General features: G+C 37.7%; 1 long non-coding RNA gene across 1 annotated transcript in view; it reads left to right on the forward strand.

Moving 5' to 3' along the window:
• LOC128666275 (uncharacterized) overlaps window positions 1-6,235 on the forward strand; it is a 64,329-nt gene extending 58,094 nt beyond the window's left edge. Inside the window, exon 2 of the long non-coding RNA XR_008403228.1 lies at window positions 5,944-6,235. This is a non-coding gene — a long non-coding RNA (uncharacterized LOC128666275). The remainder of the gene's footprint in view (window positions 1-5,943) is intronic.
• The last annotated feature ends 11,220 nt before the right edge of the window (window positions 6,236-17,455 follow it).

The raw sequence follows: 17,455 nt of genomic DNA on the forward strand, positions 1-17,455 counted from the left end.
CCCCAAAATAAAAAATGCCCTACCCTATTCTAAATTACTAAAGTTCAAAGCTCTTTTACCTTACCAGCCCTGAACAGGGCCCTTTGCGGGGCATGCCCCAAGAAGTTCAGCTCTTTTGCCTGTAAAAAAAAGCATACAATACCCCCCCCCAACATTACAACCCACCACCCACATACCCCTAATCTAACCCAAACCCCCCTTAAATAAACCTAACACTAAGCCCCTGAAGATCATCCTACCTTGTCTTCACCATACCAGGTTCACCGATCCGTCCTGGCTCCAAAATCTTCATCCAACCCAAGCGTGGGGCTGGCGATCCATCTTCCGGCGGCTGAAGAGGTCCAGAAGAGGCTCCAAAGTCTTCATCCTATCCGGGAAGAAGAGTAGATCCGGACCGGCAACCATCATCTTCTATCTTCATCCGATGAGGACCGGCTCCATCCTGAAGACCTCCACCGCGGACCCATCTTCATCCGGCGACGTCCAACTGAAGAATGAAGGTTCCTTTAAGGGACGTCATCCAAGATGGCGTCCCTCGAATTCCGATTGGCTGATAGGATTCTATCAGCCAATCGGAATTAAGGTAGGAATATTCTGATTGGCTGATGGAATCAGCCAATCAGAATCAAGTTCAATCCGATTGGCTGATCCAATCAGCCAATCAGATTGAGCTCGCATTCTATTGGCTGTTATGATCAGCCAATAGAATGCGAGCTCAATCTGATTGGCTGATTGGATCAGCCAATCGGATTGATCTTGATTCTGATTGGCTGATTCCATCAGCCAATCAGAATATTCCTACCTTAATTCCGATTGGCTGATAGAATCCTATCAGCCAATCGGAATTCGAGGGACGCCATCTTGGATGACGTCCCTTAAAGGAACCTTCATTCTTCAGTTGGACGTCGCCGGATGAAGATGGGTCCGCGGTGGAGGTCTTCAGGATGAAGCCGGTCCTCATCGGATGAAGATAGAAGATGCCGCTTGGAAGATGATGGTTGCCGGTCCGGATCTACTCTTCTTCCCGGATAGGATGAAGACTTTGGAGCCTCTTCTGGACCTCTTCAGCCGCCGGAAGATGGATCGCCAGCCCCACGCTTGGATTGGATGAAGATTTTGGAGCCAGGACGGATCGGTGAACCTGGTATGGTGAAGACAAGGTAGGATGATCTTCAGGGGCTTAGTGTTAGGTTTATTTAAGGGGGGTTTGGGTTAGATTAGGGGTATGTGGGTGGTGGGTTGTAATGTTGGGGGGGTATTGTATGTTTTTTTTTACAGGCAAAAGAGCTGAACTTCTTGGAGCATGCCCCGCAAAGGGCCCTGTTCAGGGCTGGTAAGGTAAAAGAGCTTTGAACTTTAGTAATTTAGAATAGGGTAGGGCATTTTTTTATTTTGGGGGGCTTTGTTATTTTATTAGGGGGCTTAGAGTAGGTGTAATTAGTTTAAAATTGTTGTAATATTTTTCTTATGTTTGTAAATATTTTTTTATTTTTTGTAACTTAGTTCTTTTTTATTTTTTGTACTTTAGTTAGTTTATTTCATTGTAGTTATTTGTAGGAATTGTATTTAATTTATTTATTGATAGTGTAGTGTTAGGTTTAATTGTAGGTAATTGTAAGTATTTTATTTAATTAATTTATTGATAGTGTAGTGTTAGGTTTAATTGTAACTTAGGTTAGGATTTATTTTACAGGTAAATTTGTAATTATTTTAACTATTTTAGCTATTAAATAGTTCTTAACTATTTAATAGCTATTGTACCTGGTTAAAATAAATACAAAGTTACCTGTAAAATAAATATTAATCCTAAAATAGCTATAATATAATTATAATTTATGTTGTAGCTATATTAGGATTTATTTTACAGGTAAGTATTTAGCTTTAAATAGGAATAATTTATTTAATAAGAGTTAATTAATTTCGTTAGATTAAAATTATATTTAATTTAGGGGGGTGTTAGTGTTAGGGTTAGACTTAGCTTTAGGGGTTAATACATTTATTAGAATAGCGGCGAGATTCGGTCGGCAGATTAGGGGTTAATAATTGAAGTTAGGTGTCGGCGATGTTAGGGAGGGCAGGTTAGGGGTTAATAAATATAATATAGGGGTCGGCGGTGTTAGGGGCAGCAGATTAGGGGTACATAGCTATATTGTAGCTGGCGGCTCTTTGCGGTCGGCAGATTAGGGGTTAATGAGTGTAGGTAGCTGGCGGCAACGTTGTGGGGGGCAGATTAGGGGTTAATAAATATAATATAGGGGTCGGCGGTGTTAGGGGCAGCAGATTATGGGTACATAAGGATAACGTAGGTGGCGGTCGGCAGATTAGGGGTTAAAAAAAATTAATCGAGTTGCGGCGATGTGGAGGGACCTTGGTTTAGGGGTACATAGGTAGTTTATGGGTGTTAGTGTACTTTAGAGTACAGTAGTTAAGAGCTTTATAAACCGGCGTTAGCCCAGAAAGCTCTTAACTACTGACTTTTTTCTGCGGCTGGAGTTTTGTCGTTAGATTTCTAACGCTCACTTCTGACACGACTCTAAATACCGGAGTTAGAAAAATCCCATTGAAAAGATAGGATACGCAATTTACGTAAGGGGATCTGCGGTATGGAAAAGTCGCGGCTGAAAAGTGAGCGTTAGACCCTTTTTTGAGTGACTCCAAATACCGGAGGTAGCCTAAAACCAGCGTTAGGAGCCTCTAACGCTGGTTTTCACGGCTACCGCCAAACTCCAAATCTAGGCCTTAGTGATTTGCGATGTGGGGGGGGGGGGCGGCGGTTTAGGGGTTAATAGTTTTATTATAGTAGTTGTGATGTGGGGGCCGGCGGTTTAGGGGTTAATAAGTTTAATAAAGTATTTGCAATGCTGGGGATGGCAGTTCAGGTGTTAATAGTGTAGTTTATGGGTGTTAGTGTACTTTATAACATTTTAGTTATGAGTTTTGTGAAACATTTTTGTTTTGCAAAATCCAACACTACTGGTCTGAGATTGCAGAATGGATCGTTGTGGTATAGAATATAATGCTAGCGTTATTGCCTGACCGAACAACTTGTAATACGGCGCAATGGAAATCCCACACTCATAAGTAATTTTTTGAGTGCGGAATGGAGTGTTGCGTAAAGGCTTAAAACGCTTGCGGTATAGCTGTAGTGCAGTGATTTGTAATACGGGAGACCTTCATATTCTGCGCGCAATGGCCAATTTTTCACCATACCGCAAATCTTGTAATCTTGCTCATAGTCAACAAAAGAAATTGCGCTCCTGTGGGATGTAGGAGAGATAAGTAATATAATGCAGGCTTTGGTATACAGACAGATATAAAATAAGAGATTAATCAATTTGAACAATTTTTCATGTGTTTATACTCTGCAGCTGAAATAACAAGTCATTGGAAACACATTAATGGAAAAACTATTTTATAGTACACGGTCCCTTTAAATGCTTATAACTTTTTTAAATGTATACAGATATTTGTATACAATTTGCCATTTTAGTTGGGATTGGGATTTGCGACAAATTATGAAAATCTGTAATAAATTAGTCCAGTATTTTCTGAAGTTATTAAAGGGACATAAAAGTGAAAAGAGAAATCACTGAAGCATTTTCTTATATAACTATTGCCTGTAGTAACTATGTTAAAGTCAATCCAGGGCAGCAATGCACTGCTGGGAGCTATCTGAACACACCTAGTGATAACAGGCATATGTGCGTATCCTCCAATCACCAGCTAGTTCATGGGCGTGCATTTCTTCTCCTGAGCCTATCTAGGTATGCTTTTCAGCACAAGGTATCTATAGAATGAAGTACATTTGGTAACAGAAGTCAACTGAAATGTAATTTTAAAGTACATTTTATATCTGAACCATAGGCATTTTATTTTCATTTTCATGTCCCTTTAAGATGTGAAAATTAACCAGTTTTCATTATTGCCTCATAAAGAGCTACTGCAAAACCACTGTACCTGTATAAAACATTTGTCATGGGGATAGATCTCATGGGGTAATTTATATGATATGTATATAAGATGGAAAAACTTAACAGTAAGTACAGAGATATACATCTTACACAGTTTTATTGTTTTAGATGTTGTACATGCTACAAATAGACAAAATGATTTGGTAAGCATGATTTGGTCTAGTTTTAGTTATTAGATCCAGTTGCCTGTTAATATGGCTTCATATCAATGCTAGTTATATCCAGATTTTTGTATTTTTAATTACATTTTAGTACATTTGAATTGCATGGCCAGCACAAGAATTTCTGGTTTTACTTTGTAAAATATGTTACAGAAAGGATGATTTAGATTTTTTTAAAAAAATGTCATATCAACACCATATGCATGCGCCCGGTGTATGTGCACATGCACCAGTTAGTAGATATACATAGAACACAAAGCATATCTACAAACTGAAGCCTAAGTTACCTCTGAGATCAATACTGAGTGTGTGGATATGGCACTTATCTCACTAATCTCAGCATTCAAAAATTAAAGGGACAGTCTACTCCAGAATTGTTATTGTTTAAAAAGATAGATAATCCCTTTATTACCCATTCCCCAGTTTTGCATAACCAACACAGTTATATTAATACACTTTTTACCTCTGTGATTACCTTGTATCTAAGTCTTTGCAGACTGCCCCCTTATTTCAGGTTTTTTGACAGACTTGCATTTAGCCAATCAGCTCCCTCTCACTTGTAAATACACGGGCGTGGTCACAATGTTATCTGTATGGCACACATGAACTTATGCCCTCTAGCTGTGAAAAACGACCAAATGCAATGAAATAAGGCGGCAGCCTTCAAAGTTTTAGAAATTAGCATATGAGACTACCTAGGTTCAACAAAGAATACTAAGAGAACAAAGCAAATTTGATGATAAAAGTGAATTGGAAAGTTGTTAAAAAAAATTGCATTCCCTATCTGAATCATGAAAGTTTAATTTTGACTAGACTGTCCCTTTTTCAGACAAAAACAAAACAGACTTTTTTCTTACTTTATCCTGTTGCTAAATAGTACAGCCACAGAAAACTACCTACCTTTTAGGTCTTTTACTTTAACAGCTGTGCTGTTTTCACTGCCACCAGAAAGTCAGGAGTGCATCCTGCAACAATCAGAACACTGACCCTGCAACATTCCACAATCAATTATTTAATCATCTTAAAAGCTCATTATTAAAGGGATAGTCTAGTCCAAAATAAACTTTAATGGTTCATATAGGGCATGTATTTTTGAACAACTTTCCAATTTACTTTTATCACCAATTTTGCTTTGTTCTCTTGGTATTCTTAGTTGAAAGCTAAACCTAGGAGGTTCATATGCTAATTTCTTAGACCTCTTATCTGAATACATTTTGATAGTTTTTCACCACTAGAGGGTGTTAGTTCATGTGTGTCATATAGATAACACTGTGCTCACGCACGTGGAGTTACCTAGGTGCCAGCACTGATTGGCTAAAATGCAAGTCTATCAAAAGAACTGAAATAAGGGGGCAGTTTGCAGAGGCTTAGATACAAGGAAAGCACAGAGGTAAAAAGTATATTAATATAACAGTGTTGGTTATGTAAAACTAGGGAATGGGTAATAAAGGGATTATCTATCTTTTAAAACAATAAAAATTGTGGTGTAGACTGTCCCTTTAAGGGACATGTTCCTGTTCTGCAAAATAATGCAAATTTTCCTATCATAATGTCAGTTTAATTACAGCTAATAAATATATATTTATATATATTTATTGCATGCAGATCTTTTGCAGTGCAGTTTTATATACTGTGCATGTAATTTAACCTTTTAAGGTTGGTGATAAATCCAGGGGTTAATGCAGTGATTAGGGTGGTGATTTATATATAATCCATTTTATTGTATTGTCCCATCTCTCTGTTACATGTCATTACATTTTCTTTGCATGTGCAATTATTGTGTCATCTGTTTTGTTTTGTTTTTTTTTTAGATCTCAAATTACTTTCCATTGAGCCAGATTGTGTATTCCTTCCTGGAATTTTTACTGTTACTCAACCACTTCCAACTGAACTGGATGGGAGGACGCTTAGGCTGTCCTATTATCTACAAGGCCAGGAACACTGGAATTCACTATGGTCCGTCCCACGCCAACTCAAGGCCGAGGGGAGGGTGCATTTCTGAATGATACTTAAACAAATAATGTGACTGTGAGCAGCAGCATTTGTTACGGATATAGCAAAGCATGATAAATGGGGCTAATAAATAAATGAATAGCAATGAAATCCAACAGACATAAATTGTTCCTATTTAAAGGGGCATTAAACATGTTAAAAGTGTAATGTATTTAAAGGGATATTTCATTTTATAGGGATAATAAACAGTCAGTTTCATTGGTGTGCTAAAAAGAGCACTATGCAGCGGGTTATACTTAAAGGGATAGTCTAGTCAAATTTAAACTTTCATGATTCCGATAGAGCATGCAATTATAAGCAACTTTCTAATTTACTCCTATTATCAATTTTTCTTCATTCTCTTGCTATCTTTATTTGAATGTAAGCTTAGGAGCCGTAAGCAGCAGTCTGATGACCGCTGATTTATAAATCCTGACAGCAGGTTCTCTTGGGAGGAGAAGGCTTCGATAAATCGAGCCCTAAGTATAACTATATTACTCATTACTATGCACTAATTATTCAGTGCAAAACAGGCAGGCTGGAATACAGCAACACATTTCTTAGCCAGTACTGTTTGTATTGACCTAATGAATATATTTTTCACTTATGAGGTTATATATAGTTTTTAATCAGAACTGCCATTGTGCTTCTAAATTAATCTCCAGCAGGTGTTTGTTATATGAAAGTCTGATACAACAGCCAAAACTATCTGAGAAACTTGCTGTGTTTTCAATGACACATTGGTGTTTTTATGTTCTAAATATACTGAATCATTAGCTGGATTAATAGCTGTTAATAGTACAGCCTGCGTGTTTTGCTCGGAATCATAATGCAGACATTGTGTGACTGCACAATAGAAAGAGCCTTTTCTGTGCTTTTGTTGTTCAGTTTGAAGACTTTCAGAGTTGTTTCAATTAGTCCTGCAGCTGGGCAAGTAGAACAGTTTGCATTATGGGACAGTTTGCACGCTTGTATGGAATTATTTATATATATATATATATATATATATCTCTCAAATATTCAGCTATCAGAATAATTATGCAATTACGTTTTTGGAAGTTTTAAAAATGGTAATTATAATGTTATGTAGTATTATATAACACAGGACCTACTTGAAAACGAGAGAAATCTCAATGTATCCTTCCTGGTAAAATATTTTATAAATAAATAAATATAAAAACTGTTTTTGCACAGGTCATGAATTGATATTATTAAAGGGACATGAAACCTATATTTTTTTTCTTTCATGATTCAGATAGAACAACAATTTTAAGCAACTTTCTAATTTACTCCTAATATCAATGTTTCTTCTTTCTCTTGCTATCTTTATTTGAAAAGCAGGAATGTAAGCCACCAATCAGCAAGCGCTACCCAGGTGCTGAACTAAAAATGGGCCGGCTCCTATGCTTACATTCCTACTTTTCAAATAAAGATACCAAGAGAACGAAGAAAAATTGCTAATAGAAGTAAATTAGAAAGTTGCTTACAATTGCATTCTCTACCTGAACAATGAAAGAAAAAATGTGGGTTTTTATATCCCTTTAATTTAAGTAAAAAAAAACATATTCAGACTTCCATTTTTAACCATTTTCTCCTAATATATTTTCCCATAAAAAAAAAATCCGAAAAACTCTGTTGCTTATAGTATACAGAGTCATAATATATATAAAAAACAGATATACTGGCTACATCAAATATGTTATTTGGGAACATTTAAAGGGACAGTAAAATTATAAAAAGAAAATGCTCTAATGTGTTAGAGCATTTAATTATTGTACTATTGCTTTTATATAACTGCGGGGTCATCAATCAAAATCTTGTTGATTTTTTCAGTAAAATTTACTTTGTAAATGTCTGCAGATAGTCAGCAAGCTTTTGAAGTTATTACAATAATAAACTGTAAATGTTAACAAAAAAACTCATGTTAGAAGTTAAAAACTCACGAAACACATAGAAATTGAAACTGAAGTTGTTAAGTTGTTAATTTGTCATAAATTGAAACATCAGGAGAGATGCATACCAGTGTATTACAAACAGATTAAAGGGACGTGGAAGGGCAACCAGGCAGATAAAGGAAGTAGGAGAGGTGCATACCAGTGTATTACAAACAGATTAAAGAGACGTGGAAGGGCAACCAGGCAGATAAAGGAAGCAGGAGAGATGCATACCAGTGTATTACAAACAGATTAAAGGGACGTGGAAGGGCAACCAGGCAGATAAAGGAAGTAGGAGAGGTGCATACCAGTGTATTACAAACAGATTAAAGAGACGTGGAAGGGCAACCAGGCAGATAAAGGAAGCTGGAGAGTTGCATACCAGTGTATTACAAACAGATTAAAGAGACGTGGAAGGGCAACCAGGCAGATAAAGGAAGCAGGAGAGTTGCATACCAGTGTATTACAAACAGATTAAAGGGACGTGGAAGGGCAACCAGGCAGATAAAGGGAGCAGGAGAGATGCATACCAGTGTATTACAAACAGATTAAAGGGACGTGGAAGGGCAACCAGGCAGATAAAGGAAGTAGGAGAGGTGCATACCAGTGTATTACAAACAGATTAAAGGGACGTGGGAGGGCAACCAGGCAGATAAAGGAAGCAGGAGAGGTGCATACCAGTGTATTACAAACAGATTAAAGGGACATTGAAAGGCATCCAGGCAGATAAAGGGAGCAGGAGAGATGCATACCAGTGTATTACAAACAGATTAAAGGGACGTGGAAGGGCAACCAGGCAGATAAAGGAAGTAGGAGAGGTGCATACCAGTGTATTACAAACAGATTAAAGGGACGTGGGAGGGCAACCAGGCAGATAAAGGAAGCAGGAGAGATGCATACCAGTTTATTACAAACAGATTAAAGGGACGCGGAAAGGCAACCAGGTAGATAAAGGAAGCAGGAGAGATGCATACCAGTGTATTACAAACAGATTAAAGGGACGTGGAAGGGCAACCAGGCAGATAAAGGGAGCAGGAGAGATGCATACCAGTGTATTACAAATTGATTAAAGGGACATGGAAAGGAAACCAGGCAGATAACGGAAGCAGGATAGATGCATACCAGTGTATTACAAACAGATTAAAGGGACATGGGAGGGCAACCAGGCAGATAACGGAAGCAGGTGAGATGCATACCAGTGTATTACAAACAGATTAAAGGGACATGGGAGGGCAACCAGGCAGATAACGGAAGCAGGTGAGATGCATACCAGTGTATTACAAACAGATTAAAGGGACATGGGAGGGCAACCAGGCAGATAACGGAAGCAGGTGAGATGCATACCAGTGTATTACAAACAGATTAAAGGGACATGGAAAGGCAACCAGGCAGATAAAGGGAGCAGGAGAGTTGCATACCAGTGTATTACAAACAGATTAAAGGGACGTGGGAGGGCAACCAGGCAGATAAAGGAAGCAGGAGAGATGCATACCAGTGTATTGCAAACAGATTAAAGGGATGTGGAAAGGCAACCAGGCAGATAAAGAAAGCAGGAGAGATGCATACCAGTGTATTACAAACAGATTAAAGGGACATGGAAAGGCAACCAGGCAGATAAAGGAAGCAGGAGAAATGCATACCAGTGTATTACAAACAGATTAAAGGGACATGGAGGCAACCAGGCAGATAAAGGAAGCAGGAGAGATGCATACCAGTGTATTACAAACAGATTAAAGGGACATGGAAAGGCAACCAGGCAGATAAAGGAAGCAGGAGAGATGCATACCAGTGTATTACAAACAGATTAAAGGGACATGGAAAGGCAACCAGGCAGATAAAGGAAGCAGGAGAGATGCATACCAGTGTATTACAAATAGATTAAAGGGACATGGAAAGGCAACCAGGCAGATAAAGGAAGCAGGAGAGATGCATACCAGTGTATTACAAACAGATTAAAGGGACATGGAAAGGCAACCAGGCAGATAAAGGAAGCAGGAGAGATGCATACCAGTGTATTACAAACAGATTAGGATATAAACTAAGTGGAATCTGTTCAAGGGGGATTCTAAAAAATAAAAATTACAATAAAAAAATTACCTGACCTAAATATGAGAATGGATCTTTTATGTAAAGTGGTAAGCATAAGGCTATCTTATAAACTAATCAACCCCTTCACCCAAACAGACGTGTATATATATATATATATACAGTATATATATATATATATATATATATATATATATATATATATATATATATATGTCTTGCAGTACCGCAGGACGTATATATACTTCTTAGCTACAGGAAGCTCCAGCAGTCTCGGCTGGAGTTCCTGAGGCTTCAGGCATCTGCCGCATATGGAGCCTGAGCTCCGGTCCCATATGAAGGCAGATGCCTCATCATTAGAGACAGTGACACTGTGTGTGTGTCACCATCTGTAACAATCTTCTGCTGGTGCTGGCGGGATGTGTGGGCGGGAGGCGGCTCAGCAGCAGAGGGGGAGGGAAGGGGAAGGAGTAGGAGGGCTCTACGGTACAGAAAAAATAAATAAAGGTACAGGGAGGGATGGGGCCGCTACACTATAGAAAAGGGGATGTGGAGGGCCCTAACTAAGGATCGCAGGAGGGGGGGAAGTGGGGGGACACTATGCTACAGAAAATAAATTTAAAAAATAAAAATAAATGTAATTTTTTTTTTAAAATGGTTTACAGGTACTGGCAGACAGCTGCCAGCACTTAAGATGGCGGCTAATAGTTAGAGGGGGAGGTTTAGAGAGCTGTTTGGGGAGGGGGATCAGAGAGGTTGGGGGGTAAGTGTGGATCCTACACTGCAGAAAATATAAAATATATTTTTTTTTATTTAAAAAAAAAATACCTTAAATTTTCATACTGGCAGACTGTCTGTCCAGTACCTTAGATGACCAGTGGAGTGAGGGAGGGCAGAGAGCTTTTTGGGAGGATCAGGTAGGGATTAGGGGTTGGGAAGTGTCAGATGGGAGGGTAATCTCTACACGAAAGCTAAAATTAACCTTTTAAGCTACTTAATTAACCCCTTCACTGTCGGGAATAATAGAAGTGGGGTGCACAGCTGCATTTAGCGGCCTTCTAATTACCAAAAAGCAATGGCAAAGCCATATATGTCTGTTATGTCTAAACAAAGGGGATCCCAGAGAAACTTTTACAACCATTTGAGCCATGATTGCACAAGCAGTGTGTAAATAATTTCTGTGAAAAACCCAAAGTTTGTGAAAAAAGTAACATTTTTTTTTATTTTGCTTATGGGCCTAGATCAATACCTTGGGTTGTCTACTTAAAAAGATATATAGTTTTGACAGGTAAAGGAAAAAAACAAGGCTCTATTTCTGTTACAATAGAGTGACAGCAAAAATGCTAAAAATTCTCCGGTATTTTGGGCACGTTTTTTTCTAAAAGTCCCAGTAGTGAAGGGGTAAAGGGACATGAAGCCCAAAAATGTTCTTTCATGATTTAGATAGAGTATGATTTTAAACAGCTGTCTAATTACTTATATTATTAAATTGTCTTTTTCTCTTGGTATCTTTTGTGGAAAAGCAGGGACATATCCTCAGGAGTGTGTCTGGAGCTTTATATGGCAGCAGTTTTGTAAGAATTTTATCCACTGCTAGAGCACTAGAGGGCAGCACTATTTTCTGCCATGTAGAGTTCCAGACACCTACCAGGGTATCTCTTCAACAAAGAATACCATGGGAATGAAGCACATTTGATTACAGAAGTAAATTGAAAACTTTTTTATTTTTACATTTGTAAGCTCTGAATCGCAAAAGAAAATGTTTGGGTTTCATATCTATTGGAATTATGGGTAGACTTGGTGTGCCTATGGTTCTTATCTACCATCAAAATCTGTTTTTACGTTTCTCATGCAAAAGCAAGCAGACCAGGCACACCATCAGAATATCACATTGGCATTGTCATGCCCTCAATCTGTTTAGCTATGCCCTTGTGCTGCCCAGTCATGCCCCAAGACTCTAGCAATTGTTAATATGCTGTAGTGTTTAAAAACTACCTATAGCCTAGACATCTGGAAACCCATCATGTAAATAAACTGTAAAGCCTGGATTCATGTTAATGTAGATATTATTTGTGTTATATGAGTTTTCCTTTGTGAAAAGCACAATTGGGCAGAAAGAAGCTACTCCCAGGTGGCAACCGGGCCATAGAACAAGCTACTGAACTACTGTTTGTTCCTGGCAGACTGCTTCTCTTTCTGTTTTGCATATTTCAACATCCCTCTTGACAATCCCACTGCCTCACACTGACATACAAAGCCCTCAACTGCACTGCTCCCCCCTATATCTCAGACCTTGTCTCCAGATACTCTCCCTCCCATCCCCTTCGCTCTGCTCATGACCTCCTACTCTCCTCCTCTCTGGTTACCTCATCACACTCCCGCTTACAGGACTTTTCCAGACTGGCTCCCATCTTGTGGAACTCTCTGTCTTGCTCCATAAGACTCTCTTATAGTTTTGAAAACTTTAAGCGCTCCCTAAAGACTCTACTGTTCAGGGATGTATACAACCTACACTAACCTTTCTTTATACCGTTTCCTCTCCTCCATTGCTATCCCCTTGAACCCCTTTAGCATGTAAGCCTAAGAGCCATCCTGTTTGTAGATCACCTTCTTTAGAGCTGACTACAACAGTGCGACTCTTGGCAGGGCCCTCTACCCGTCAGATCCTTATAAATGTTACCTTGTATTCCGCCTATGTTTATAGCGCTGCGGAATCTGTTGGTGCTCTACAAATAACCAACAATAATAATAATAATAATGTCAGTATATGGCCGGGTTATAACACAATTTATTTATCGTTATTCTTTAAACAAACCCCCAATTAAAATGTATATACAAAACAATTAAAATTCATATTTTATTCCTAAATTCTTTATATTAGTTAAAGTTATAAACACATTGTGACGTGAGTCACCAAGATCTGAGGGCCTGTTATGGAACATTCTTTGGGCAGGAGGTACATGGGCTTAATGATACCCAGAGACTGCATGGAAATTTGGAATTTTATATGCTGGACACCCCATGTACTTTCATAACTCTGTCTTATGTCCATGTCACCCTGTATCCTTAAATACAGGATGGGTACAGGGTAGGAGTGCCCCTTGTGGGAGTAATTGTGATTCTATAAACCAAGTGGGCATAAAGAACTTAATAGTTAATAAGAGCTGTTTTTATATTTTGTAATAAGATTTTATTTACGTTTCTGATCTGATTGTGTCTCAGGAGTCTGTCTGGGTAAACTGATTGTGTTCCTGTGTGATTATGTTAACTAGACTGCCCAAAGTCAAATTGTCTGAGTAAACTTTCCTCCCCAGTTAATTAACTTGATATGTTAATCTGTGTTTGACTTGCGGCTATATTACGAGTTTCGCGTTATGAGGGGTGCGGTATTAACTTACACGTTGTTGTCACCGCTCACTTACCTACAGCGCTGGTATTACAGGTTTTCATAAACCCGTCGATATCAGGCAAGAAGTGAGCGTAGAGCAAAATTGAGCTCCATAACCACTCCAATACCAGCTCTGCTTAAGGCAGAGGTGAGCTGGTTTTACGTGCTCGTGCATGATTTCTCCATAGACATCAATGGAGAGAGCCGGCTGAAAAAAAGCCTAACACCTGCAATAAAGGAGCGTAAATCTCAATAATGCAGCCCCATTGATTCCTATGGGGAAACAAATTTTATGTTTACACCTAACACCCTAACATGAACCCAGAGTAAAAACACCCCTAATCTTATACTTATTAACCCCTAATCTGCCGCCCCCAACATTGCTGACACCTACATTATACTTATTAACCCCTAATCTGCCACCCCCAACATCGCCGCAACCTACCTACACTTATTAACCCCTAATCTGCCGCCCCCGACACCGCAGACACCTACATTATACTTATTAACCCCACTAGTTAAAAATGATTAACCCCTAATCTGCCATCCCTTACATCGCAGCCACTTACCTACATTTATTAACCCCTAGTCTAACCCTAACACCCCCTAACTTAAAAATAATTAAAATAAATCTAAATAAAAATTGCTATCATTACCTAAATAATTCCTATTTAAAACTAAATACTTACCTGTAAAATAAACCCTAAGCTAGCTACAATATAACTAATAGTTACGATGTAGCTAGCTTAGGGTTTATTTTTCTTTTACAGGCAAGTTTGTATTTATTTTAACTAGGTAGAATAGTTACTAAATAGTTATTAACTATTTACTATCTACCGAGTTAAAATAAATACAAATTTACCTGTAAAATAAAATCTAACCTGTCTTACACTAACACCTAACATTACACTACAATTAAATAAGTTAAATTAATTAAATACAATTACCTACATTACAAAAAAACAAAACACTAAATTACACAAAATAAAAAACAAATGATCAGATATTTAAACTAATTACACCTAATCTAATAGCCCTATCAAAATAAAAAAAGCCCCCCAAAATAAAAAAACCCTAGCCTAAACTAAACTACCAATAGCCCTTAAAAGGGCCTTTTGCAGGGCATTGCCCCAAAGAAATCAGCTCTTTTACCTGTAAAAAAAAATACAAACAACCCCAGCAACAGTAAAACCCACCACCCACACAACCAACCCCCCAAATAATATCCTAACTAAAAAACCTAAGCTCCCCATTGCCCTGAAAAGGGCATTTGGATGGGCATTGACCTTAAAAGGGCATTTAGCTCTATTGCTGCCTAAACCCTAATCTAAAACTAAAACCCACCCAATAAACCCTTAAAAAACTTAACACTAACCCCTGAAGATCCACTTACAGTTTTGAAGAGCGGACATCCATCCTAAAGGAAGCCGAGAGAAGTCCTCAGCGAAGCAGCAAGAAGTCTACATCCAAGCCGGCAGAAGTGATCCTCCAGATGGGCAGAAGTCTTCATCCAGACGGCATCTTCTATCTTCATCCATCCGGCGAGGAGCGAGTCCATCTTCAAGACATCCGGCGTGGAGCATCCTCTTCTTCCGACGACTAAAGACGAATGAAGGTTCCTTTTAAATGACATCATCCAAGATGGCGTCCCTTTAATTCCAATTGGCTGATAGAATTCTATCAGCCAATCGGAATTAAAGGTTAAAAAATCCTGAGGATTCTATCAGCCAATCGGAATAAAGGTAGGAAAAATCCTATTGGCTGATGCAATCAGCCAATAGGATTGAAGGATCCAATGTTTTAATGTTGAGGGGTTGTATTTCTTTTTTTCCAGGTAAAAGAGCTGATTACTTTGGGGCAATGCCCCGCAAAAGGCCCTTTCAAGTGCTATTTGAAATTTAGTATAGGGTAGGGAATTTTATTATTTTGGGGGGCTTTTTTTATTTTATTAGGGGGCTTAGATTAGGTGTAATTAGTTTAAAATTCTTGTAATTTTTTTTATTTTCTGTAATTTAGTGTTTGTTTTTTTGTACTTTAGTTAATTTTATTTAATTGTAATTAGTTTTATTTAATTGTTAATTTATGTAATTATTTTAATGATAGTGTAGTGTTAGGTGTAATTGTTACTTTAGGTTTTATTTTACAGGTAACTTTGTCTTTATTTTAGCTAGGTAGTTATTAAATAGTTAATAACTATTTAATAACTATTGTACCTAGTTAAAATAAATACAAACTTGCCTGTAAAATAAAAATAAATCCTAAAATAGCTACAATGTAATTATTAATTATATGGTAGCTATCTTAGGGTTTATTTTACAGGTAAGTATTTAGTTTTAAATAGGAATAATTTAGTTAATAATAGTAATATTTATTTAGATTTATTTAAATTATATTTAAGTTAGGGGGGGTTAGGGTTAGACTTAGGTTTAGGGGTTAATAACTTTATTATAGTGGCGGCGGTGTAGGTGGGCAGGATAGGGGTTAATATATATAATGTAGGTGGCGGTGGGCTACGGGAGCGGTTTAGGGGTTAAACAATTTATTTAGTTGTGGCGGGGTTCAGGATCGGCAGGATAGGGGTTAATAACTTTATGTAGGTGGCGGCGGTATAGGAGACGACAGATTAGGGGTTAATAGGTATAATGTAGGTGGCGGTGGGGTCCGGGAGCGGCGGTTTAGGGGTTAATATATTTATTATAGTTGTGGCGGGGTCTGGGAACGGCGGTTTAGGGGTTAATATATTTATTATAGTTGTGGCGGGGTCCAGGAGCGGCGGTTTAGGGGTTAATATATTTATTATAGTTGCGGCGGGGTCCGGGAGCGGTGGTTTAGGGGTTAATATATTTATTATAGTTGCAGCGGGGTCCGGGAGTGGCATTTTAGGGGTTAATATATTTATTTTAGTTGCGGCGGGGTCCAGGAGCGGTGGTTTAGGGGTTAATAACTTTATAAAGTTGCGGGGGGCCCCGGGAGCGGCGGTATAGGGGGTTAAACAGTATAGTTTAGTGTGGGTGCTTAGTGACAGGCTAGCAAGAAATAAACCGATGAGCAGCGAGATCGATGACTGTCAGTTAACAACAGTCCGCTGCTCATCGCACCGTACTTAATTGATTCACTCCTAGTAACATACATTATTATATTGGCTTAGTATTTGGTTAAATTAAAATGCTAATACAAGTTTGACCAATAAGAAGAAAAAATATTTAAAAAAATATTAATATTAATTTTGAAATATGAAAAATATTTTTTTTAAATACATTTTTCAAAAAAAAATTAACAATTTTTTTTTCCCAATAATAATTTCTATTTACTACAAATATATTATATCAATGTGATAAGTTTAATAATATCTTCTGCAGCACCTCCAAATAATATGTCAATATATGGCCGGGTTATAACACTATTTATTTATTGTTATTCTTTAAAACAAACCCCCAATTAAAAATGTATATACGAAACAATTCAAATTAATATTTTATTCCTAAATTCTTTATATTAGTTAAAGTTATAAACACATTGAATTATATTTATAGAAAACCAGATTATGAATCAGATGATACACACTTATGCCTTTACAATTACCTTTAAAATTTACCTTATCCACAATGAATTGCATTAAAATACCACAATATGGACCGATAACTTTCACAGTGCCTAGTTAAACAATATAACAATATACTTTAACAGCCACTTTCCATGCCAAGTTATCTGAGATGAAATAAATTTCAAGTTCTAAAATATATATACAGTTGCAAATATGAATTACTTAGCAAACAAAGACTAGTTTTAAACTACACAGGACTATGAAACAGAAGCTTAAAATACTAATTGTGTCCTTTTAAATTTATCAGCTTCAATTAGACTACATCAACAATTAATGCATTTCTTTATGCTTTACCCAAATAACCAAATAAATGTTTCAATTTTTCTCCCGAATTTCTTGTTTCACCTCCAATGAATAAA

Source organism: Bombina bombina, chromosome 7 (genome assembly GCF_027579735.1).
Source record: "Bombina bombina isolate aBomBom1 chromosome 7, aBomBom1.pri, whole genome shotgun sequence".
Classification (NCBI taxonomy): Eukaryota; Metazoa; Chordata; class Amphibia; order Anura; family Bombinatoridae; genus Bombina; species Bombina bombina.